Here is a 10,523-nt window from a genome sequence, read left to right as displayed (position 1 = left end):
TTGTGCGTGTGCTTATTGCTCTTTGCAAATGACAGTACGTGGAAGTAGGCATCCTTAGTTAACTAGCTTCACCAAAAAGACCACGCTGACCAATCTGGCCATTTTTTAGCAGGGCACAATAGTTTGGTCTTGTTTGATGGGTTTCTGAGTTACCCAAACTTCTGAACAGTAATGTACAAGTTTAATATGAGATCACTGGGTTAACCACACCTACTACGACATCAATTCTTTGAATAAATTTAGTGACATTCTGAATGGCATCTTCCTTCTGTATCCTACTTTACAGACCCATGTAATGGTTTAGGGATCAGGGCAGTGCCAGTCAGGCAGCTGCTAGTGACCCGGTCTAGGCTGAACTCAGAGTCATGCCATCACGCCAAGAACAATAAATATTTATAGAAACTATTCATGGAATAATGACAGGAATGAAGGTTATCGGACGTGCATACATGTGGTTTGGTGCTGCAACCAAGCGGCCACAGAGATGACTTTCGTAAGCACCACTTTGCTGAGTTGTTGCCCAACAGCTTGAATTAAGTACCACTTTCCACAAATAATAATAATAATAATAAACAATATTCCTTTATCATGGAACATACATTACCACTTAAAATGTAGGGGTCTGTAAGATTTTTTATGTTTTTGAAACAAAGTTGCATTCGTTTAATCAAAAATATAAATAGAGTAATGTGAAATATATTTTAAAATAACATTTTCTATTTTAATATATTTTTAAAAAGTATTCCTGTGATGGTGAAGTCTTCAGTGACACATGATCCTTCAGAAATCATTTTACTGATTTGCTGCTCAAGAAACATTTTGCATTATTATAAATATTTATAATATAAAGTCATACAGTTTTTTTTTTACAGGTTTATTTTATATATAATGAACATTAAACCATTCAATGATACAGAGATACTGACTTTGAGCGGCATAAGTATATAAAAAAAATGGAATGTGTAATGTGCAAAAAGTTTGCAAACATTGTCAGTCTTCCACAATTAAAGCTACACCGTGTAAGATTTTCTCCCATCTAGCGGTGAAATTGTATATGACTACCAACTGAACATTACTTTCTAGCCCCTCCCATTCCGAGGGCGTTTTAACTCCTACGGTGACCGTATTATCCACGATTAACATGGCTTCCAGTTTGACTTCGTCCACGAGTGTTCCTTCAAGTGATGAGGTAACTTTAGAAAACTATTACCAATTGCATTTAGTTTAGTCAGTTAACATGTAGGTTATGACCTCTATGTAAAACGAATAATAGTTTTACTTTTTCGTTATTCTGGTGTCATTTCATTGCTAACATCAGCTATCAGGTTCCCAAACGAATGCAAGCTAATGTTAGTAAAGCATCAGTGCTATCGTTATTCTGCATATTGTACGAGATTAATAGTGTAGGGCAATGTTTACAGCGTAAGCTACATAATTTTCTCTGTGAGCAGAGTCAGAGATCAGTAATGCGAGGGAAAGCTAAAGTAGAGGGAAAGGTAAGGCGTGATCCTCCATCTTCAACAGGCTTTCAAAAACGGCGACAGTCGTGAGTAATCTCCCCTCGCATTCGTCACAGTGCCACTGACTGTAAAAGCGCGAAAGGCGAAGCTTAAATTTCCAGGTATGTCCCTCTTTGGCTTTGAATGTATTTTCAAGATGGAGGCACAACATGGCGGCCGCCATTCGGGTGACTCGCTTATATATCTTCTGAATGGCAGATTCTACGCTTACGAAAATACGGTAACACTACCGGTAACACACATTTGTGTGTTCTTAACACAAAAGTAATGAGTAGTGTAAGGTACTACATGGGTTAAGTTAAGGTTTAGGGGTAGGTTCAGGGTTAGTACCTAGTGTCATTACTACAATAAGTACATAGTATAGGACAGGACTGTAAAACAAAGTGCTACCGAGAATACTTGATTAGTTGGTGGAAGTAATTACACATGGATGAGCACATATCATTTTGAAAGAACAAAGTGTTTTTGCTAAGAATCAACTTAAATTACACAGTGTAGCTTTAAGACAAACAGATATCCCCATCACCAAACTCACACTATCGGCGAAAGCAAATTCTGTGTCCATTCTAGTCGGGCTGCTCAAACAAACAGATTGGTGCAGAAATAATAGACTTCACCTTTAAATACATATAGTAAACGTACACCTGAATAACAAGCATCACTGCATAAATGTCTGCTACATCTGTTTCTTTCAGAAGCGATCAGACTACTCCACTCCACCCTTGCTGTAGGATACTACTGTCTTCCCTATCAAGGGCCTGACAGTCTGACGGGTAGGTTACACCCTCAAAACGAGATGACGCATTTCACCTTTAATTGATGTTGCAAATGTCATCAAAGCACCTCTGGCTTTTTTCAGTTGTTGGAAAACAGTGAGAGCGTGCACACTAGTTTAAAACAATCCAACCATGTCATTTTATATGTACATTTTAAAGTCCGCTTCCATATTCCTTGGTAATACCAATGTCTGTTACTAATAAACTGCTTTGAGGAACAGGAAGATGTGGTCTAAAGAGAGGAGAGTTTGTCTTTTATTGTGCACTGGGATATTAAAGCAGGGGGCATATCTGTGGACGCAGGCTGGAGAAATCATGGAGAAATCCTCATAATATCCAGCACATCCTGTGTTTGTGGAAGTAGAGATATTGGGGCCCAAAACACTGCTTTTCTTTGCTGCATAGTTTTGAAATTCGTACTGAAACATGCAGACATGCTTTACTACCGTGGATGTTTCAGGGTGACTTTTTAACACCTATAACACGACAATCTGTGTGTGACCGTAAGAAATTTGTCCTATTTCTATTTTGGGACAAATGTACGGGCCTGACTGTGGAAAAATCAGTGTGTATGAGAATAGATGTAAAATGCGCTTGAGGGAGATTTCACTATGAGAAATCTAATCCTGTCAACAGAATGGCCCTGTCACCGCCTCTTTGATGGAAAATACCACACAGTAATTTAATATTTGGAAAGGCTTTTCCAGGGACATAACATAATTATCAACCTACAATTCAATAAAGGAACTCAAAGATCAGGGGCTTTAGCCTTTCAGCTACTTTTAATATGACTTTGGTCTCTGAAGTCATCACAGGAACATTTGTTTGATAAGCCAAGACATGAAAGTCAATGGCAAATATGTCATTTGTGGCCATACATGTATGTACATGTACACTATGTATATATATAAAGTTTAATGAAAAAAATAAATGAAATAAAATAATTCAAATGAGTCAATCATACAAAAATGTAAACATAAATAAAATAAAATTATATCTATATATAGGCTACATAAAAGTAAATTCTTTTTTATAAAATATGTATTATAATTTACTTTTACAATTTTTCATAAAAATAAAATGTGTATATATATCAAAATGAAATAAGTAAAAAAATATATATATATTTATATACAGTATAAAATACAAAATACAAAATATAATTAACATTTTATAATATATATTTTTTTACTGTTTTCGTTTTTCATAAATGTAAACTGTAATGAGTACTAATTTATCCACTTCCATTTCACACTGTATACATACTCACCTGCGAGGACATGAGTCTGCAGAGAAAGGCATAAGTTCACCAGCGGTCTGGAAGAATGACTCCAGGAGTGAAACAAGCGCTCTTCTCTCCTCCCAGGCCTTCCTCAAAACTCACAGATCTCTACCAGCATACTTCTCATATTAAAAGAAAACAAGTTACACAAATGAGACAGATGTTTCTTGTTTGTGATGACAGTTGCCATACTCCTCCCCCCTCTTCCCTTACTTTTTTTGTGTGTGTAAAGCATCAGGTTGTGCAATGACCTGGGCCCATAAAGACATCATATCTAGATACCAAGTTCTGGTGCAGTTCCTCATTCATTTTAGCAGGAATCATCTTTGCTCTACTTATCTCAATTAATCTCGGCTCACCCTAGCAGCACAAACTGGCAGAAGTCATTTACACACTAAAGTTTGTTTTTCTTTTGATACATTTATCTTTCTTGTATCTGATTTGATTCTATCACTGTTCTGCTGTAATAATGCAAAGTAATTCAATATCAATTGCATTTAACATAAAAGAGATGAAGTAATTTACAAATGATGTAAAGTAATAGTTCATACAAAAATGAAAACACTCATAATTTACTCACCTTCATGTCACTTGAAACTCAACTTTTATGGAATAATAATAAAAAAAAGTTGTTTTGAAGAATGTTGGCAAGTCAAGCTATAAAATAGACCCAAAAAAGCAGTAAAATGCAGCATCTGCACTATATTCATGCCACTATATAATGTCACTTTGGTGTGCTCTTTTCCCCAAAAATGCTAGTTAATGTTAATCGCATTGGACTAAAACTTACCAATGCGATAGGTTTCCTCACACAGGGTATAATAACTCCCCCACCAAATATTATATTATAACAACTTTTTTTTCTTTCAGTTAGCACATGTTTTATGTAAAAACAAGTACACTCAAGCTATATTCACACACACAAAAAAAAGAAGAAAAAAAGAGTTGCATTAACTCAGATCAACGAGGCCTATGATCAATCAGTTCCAAAAAGAAATACATATTTGCTGATTAAAAGAGAACAAGTTGACAAAGATTGAATCCAATATGTGTTGATAATATAGCATGAGAGATCTACAAGCAGTTTAAAAGGCTGTGTTGCTGTTCAATACAGCACAGCACAAGAGTTAATACAATTCATATCAATAACAATTAGTACCATAAAAATGGAAATCCTTCCAAAAATTTTTTACAAATATTTAGGCAGTATTCATGAACAGAAACTCACTGGTAGAAATAGTGGGAACTCTTAGGAAACTAAAAATGATGGCTGCATTCATGCAAGGTATCAGTTGCATTTAAAGGGTTAGTTCACCCAAAAATGAAAATGATGTCATTAATGACTCACCCTCATGTCGCTCCAAGCCCGTAAGACCTCCGTTCATCTTCAGAACACAGTTTAAGATATTTTAGATTTAGTCCGAGAGCTTTCTGTCCCTCCATTGAAAATGTATGAACGGTATACTGTCCTTGTCCAGAAAGGAAATAAAGACATCATCAAAGTAGTCCATGTGACATCAGTGGGTTAGTTAGAATGTTTTGAAGCATCAGAAATACATTTTGGTCCAAAAATAACAAAAACTAGGACTTTATTCAGCATTGTATTGTCTTCCGGCTCTGTTGTGGATCCGCGTTCAGTGACGCTGCTGACGTAAGACGCTGCTGACGTGTGTCTGGTGCGCCCGAGCTTCTTTTACAGTCTGAGGGAGACGCACGCTGGAAACAAAACAATCTTCACAAACATGTCTAAGGATTTCCACACAGAGGAAGACTTGCATTTTTTTGCCCAGCCATATTTATTTGAACCCGAATACACGGACGCACCAGATACACGTCAGCAGCGTCTTACGTCAGCAGCGTCACTGCGGACTCGTGAACGCGGATCCCCAACAGAACCGGAAGACAATACAATGCTGAATAAAGTCGTAGTTTTTGTTATTTTTGGACCAAAATGTATTTCCGATGCTTTAAAACATTCTAACTAACCCACTGATGTCACATGGACTACTTTGATGATGTCTTTATTTCCTTTCTGGACAAGGACAGTATACCGTTCATACATTTTCAATGGAGGGACAGAAAGCACTCGGACTAAATCTAAAATATCTTAAACTGTGTTCTGAAGATGAACGGAGGTCTTACGGGCTTGGAGCGACATGAGGGTGAGTCATTAATGACATCATTTTCATTTTTGGGTGAACTAACCCTTTAAGACTAAAAGAGCAATTACTTAGTGCACCTTTACACTCAACGACCCCCATTTGGAGTTAAACGCTAATGGTCGTCTCTGTGAACAGCATGAATGAATTGAAGGTTCAAGTTGGGGCAGCGGCTCAATACCAAGTATTGTTTTAGTATGAACCACAGAGAATTCCTCTACAGCGGCTCATCCATCATGGAGTGATATATAAGGCCTTCTAACCTGATGCAAGCCCCTCTCTGCCCGGCAGTCAGGAATCTAAATTTGTATCCACATATCTCAGTGGTGATGCAATTACTAAAACTACGGAGGTGCTTTCCATGTGGCCAGATATCAGACCCTGTGATCGGACACAGGTGTAGGGACTGTCATGAGATCATGAATACCAAAATAAAAAAGAGGATATGGCCGTAAACAGGCCTTACACTTAATCTATCAACCGCAGCCATGCCGTCTTCCCAACTGAGATCTCACAGACACCTGCACTGCGACTGCATGCTGGTATCTCTAGTTTGGACATGGTTGTTCTGCATCATGATATGGAAGCATGGTCAGCAGGCGGGACAGGCTGTCAACAGATAAGCTAAGGGTTTATGGACCGATGGGACAATCTAACACACCTGAGGGGTACTTATTCACTCTGTGGTGACCGAAGGAGACGGGCCGTGGACGCGACATGTATCTGAACACCATGAGAGAACTGGCGTGTCACAATAAACTAAACTGAGGGATTAGAGTCATTGCTGGCTTCTTTGCACTCAAAACATTCACTGTGGAGATAGGGCAACACTTTACCAATAAGGTTCCATTTGTTAACATTGACTATATGAACTAACAATGAAAGATATTCCAGAAGTATTAAAATGAACTTACATGAACAACTATATTTTTGATTCATATTAACAAAGATTAATACATACTGCAACAAACACATTGCTAAATCTTAGGTAATACATTAAATAGTTAACTAATGGGAGCTTAATAAAAAGTGTTACTGAAAATATTGATAAGGGGCATGCACAAAAATGTTCTTTACTTTCAGCTAGACCCAAAAGTAATGTAGAAAATGCATGACTAACAAAATGTTAAAAACCCTCATAAAAATATTGAATCCTCATGGTATTAATATGGCACACATGCATAGAGGATGGAACAGCATCCAATGATTACTATATCGTCAAAGCAGTGTCCAAGTGGTTAGTGTGCATGCTTTGTGTGAACGCACGCCTTACCACTCCATGCGTTCTAGAGAACTAAATCTTCATTTTGAAGAAACTGGCGCTAAAATAGCAATGGAAGTTGTAGAAAAAACGCTCTAATGAACTTGTGTTCTAATCAGTCAAATGGCTGAAAGGACATAGCATGGGACACTCATTAAATTAATAAATCACATGACTATTTTGGTGCAAATCTAGGAATTTATTCTGTAAATACATTTAATTGAATAATTGAATAAAAAAATGTATCCACCCAAATCAAGTTGTTTTTTTTTCTAAATGGAATGGAAATTTGCGATTCTTGCTCCCGTAATGTGATGTAAATGGCATAACTTTTCTGATTAAAGTATGTTGAATGTGTACAGATAAATTATTTATAATAAACACAGTAATATTCCGTTAAAACATTTTATGATGACTTTAATGCTCAATTTGAAATTTCTTGCTTCACCTGAATGTTTCCATTTAGCATTTTTTATTATATCCCTAATCTGCATAAAAACACTCCTATTGAAACCCTCTTATTGAGCTATGGCGTTTATTCTGGAAAAAAAGTGTTCAAATCTCATAGCAAAGCATATCAAGTTCATGTGAATTTTTTTCCCCAGGCAAAACATACAGATACGATATACTTCAAATGCAATACATTAAATAAAAGTTGCCAAATGTTGGGATGTCATTAACAAATGAAACATTTCACAAGTCGGATGAGAAATACACTCAAGATATGTATTTGGATTGATTGATAAATATATAAACCTGGTTGTGTATTTAAAATGCATTCAGTTTTTAAGTACACTTACAGATTTATTAGCTGTGCAATTCATTTTAGATGCAATTCAAATATACAAATCTTAAATTTAAGCCTAAACACTTTCGAGTGCAGGTGAATAACAAACACGATCATACTATTCATAGATAAATATCACCATCTAAGCCAAAAAAGCAGCAGCAAAGACCAATATTAGCTGTATTTCATGTCCCAAAAAAAGACATGGGGGAAAAAAAAGTGTGAGACTAACATGTTCCCAAAGACGATCCAACATAAAGAAAGACTTGGTATGTGCGCAAGACTTGACTTTAAGCTCTGCTTGTTGCCACGTTACAGAAGGCCAAAGGGTGGCGGGGAGCAGGGGATGTGGGTTTTTGATTTAAGACTTGGTAATATTTCAACGCTCATAGCTGTTGCAGTCCACGGCCTAACCTTTCAACACATCCTAAATGTGTTTGGCTTCGACTGGCACATCTGAGGCTTCAACCCAGCCCTCTCCTGGCTTATCTGCGGCTTCATCGCTCGACATGCAGACTTACGCTTGACACCTCAGTGACAACACCATCACTGAAAGACATGGACTTGCATTTGTCACCTCTACCGCTAATATGTATGGGTCTTTGGAGGCTTATGTGATTCTTGTGGACTTCCAAGTTTTAGCCTTTGGCTCCAATTGGCCCTTCAGGCATGATGAAGAGAAATGCCATCCTGAGGGAGACATCACAGCACTCTCCAAGAAGAGCATGGTAGAGCTAACGTCAAACCTAAAGTTTGCTTTGGATGAGAATCAGCATTTGGGACAGGAGAGATCCAAGAGCACTGGACAGTTTGGACAATCTGTTTAAGTCCTGCCCAGATGACAAATCACCCCTATTCTCAGATAAAAGTTGAACATTTCAGAATCATCCACCTGGAAATCGCGAGTACAGAGCATGAAGTGATGGGGTAGACCTGCATAGGATCACAACGACCTCAGATCACACTGAGGAGGATAACACCTGTACAAGTCACTGAGTACAAATACTTGCCCACAAGAAAAAACTAATCTTTCTTCTTTACCAAGTAAAGAAAACATGAAAGGATATACTTATAAAAATTGGACTCGAATCATGATATGTAACTGAAGGTGGCCAAAACAAAAGTAATGTCCAGCCTAGGAAAATTGACATCATCTTCCCCCTTTAATCAAACATTAAAAATCGATAAGATGTCAGCATATTGCGCAGTTGGGCTTTGAGTCGATTGTTTTGTGATAACGCAATTAAACATGGCAAATTGTGACGACCTAACTTTGTTTGGCCATGCTGTCATAAGAAGAAATTATGAGCACATGCAAAAACAAGAGAACCAATTAAAAATTAATAATTGATTATGTTGTAGCCAATGTTTGCTTTTTCCTGTAAATTTTTTGCATTGTAAAATAACTTTAGCTGTGGTTTGCCTTTTTTTTTTTGCCAAATGATTGTCAATCAATACCTTAACCAAGTCAAGTGTTCTGTTCTTTATTATTCCTCGTATTTTGATGGTTTCATTGAACTTGTACGGTTATTAAAACACATTTATTATTAAATAAAGACTGATTTTTAAAATTTAAAGCCAGTATAAAGGCAGTACAACAGATACTGTCATTATGTACAGTATTGCTTTTAATTTTTATATATTTTGTTCATATTATAGAGATTGTATTATCATTAGCATAATGGTAATAAAAACTAGAAAACATGCTTATTTGTGGTGAAAATAAGCCTACCACACAATGCGAAAAAACCTTGGCTTACTTCAAAAGATTAATCTTTGAATACATAAATAATAGTAGTAGAAATACGAACAACAAATAATAGTAGTAGAAATAATAATAACAAAACCTTAATTCTTCCTTTTGATTTTTTGGAGTGAAATCCGAGCAGGGCAGATTCAGCAGCCCGAGATTCACCCGATGACGGCAGCACAGCTGGTGATGTTTTCATAACAATATTCATCTGTATCAGAGTTCTGGCACAGTTGTCAGTAGGTCCAACCTGCACACTGATAATGAAGCTGATAATGAGTGAAGTCCTGCAGGTGGACACCCCCACCAACATCACGAGGAATGCCTGCCATTCCTCACTTCATAATTCATGCTTTTCTGCGCTGTTGTTTAACACAAGTGTCCGGGTGACTGCCATCACGTAAAACACTCAAAGAATGTGTTAACTCATCCACCCCAGCTTCATTTGGAAATCTTGAGTGGACAGTCTATTTAAAAAACAAAAGTTTCTGCTAAAAAGTGAGCATTTACTTATTTTGTATGGAGGTATGAATAATATACTGTATTTTAACATGAAAAGAAAGCCAAGATTTTGTATTATTAGATTTCTCCAACTGCAATCAGTGCAATTTTTATGCCATTTGCCATCTTATACAGAATATAATAATTTCCCCTCACAAAAATCAATTCACCAGCACTTGTTTATTAGGAGTAGGTTACTGAGAAGTATTATAAACTAAATATAAATGGGTCACATTTACATCTAAATGGTAATTAATTGACATGAAATGGAACACAAAGTGTAATCTGTACCTGTAATCTAAAGACTAAATTAGAAATTGTAAAAAAACAAACAAAAAAAACAAGCATCAACAGGCATCTTACCAGACATAATCAGAAGCTCAAACGTGCTGTGTAACACGAGAATGAACCTCATTGGTTCTTGCTGAAGCTCAAATGTGCTGCGTAACACGAGAATGAACCTCATTGGTTCTTGCTGAAGCTGAAA

The sequence above is a fragment of the Siphateles boraxobius genome, unplaced genomic scaffold (assembly GCF_051911475.1).
Source record: "Siphateles boraxobius isolate OS27281-9 unplaced genomic scaffold, OSU_SipBor_1 5, whole genome shotgun sequence".
In the NCBI taxonomy this organism is placed as follows: Eukaryota; Metazoa; Chordata; class Actinopteri; order Cypriniformes; family Leuciscidae; genus Siphateles; species Siphateles boraxobius.
This window is presented reverse-complemented; position numbering follows the sequence as displayed.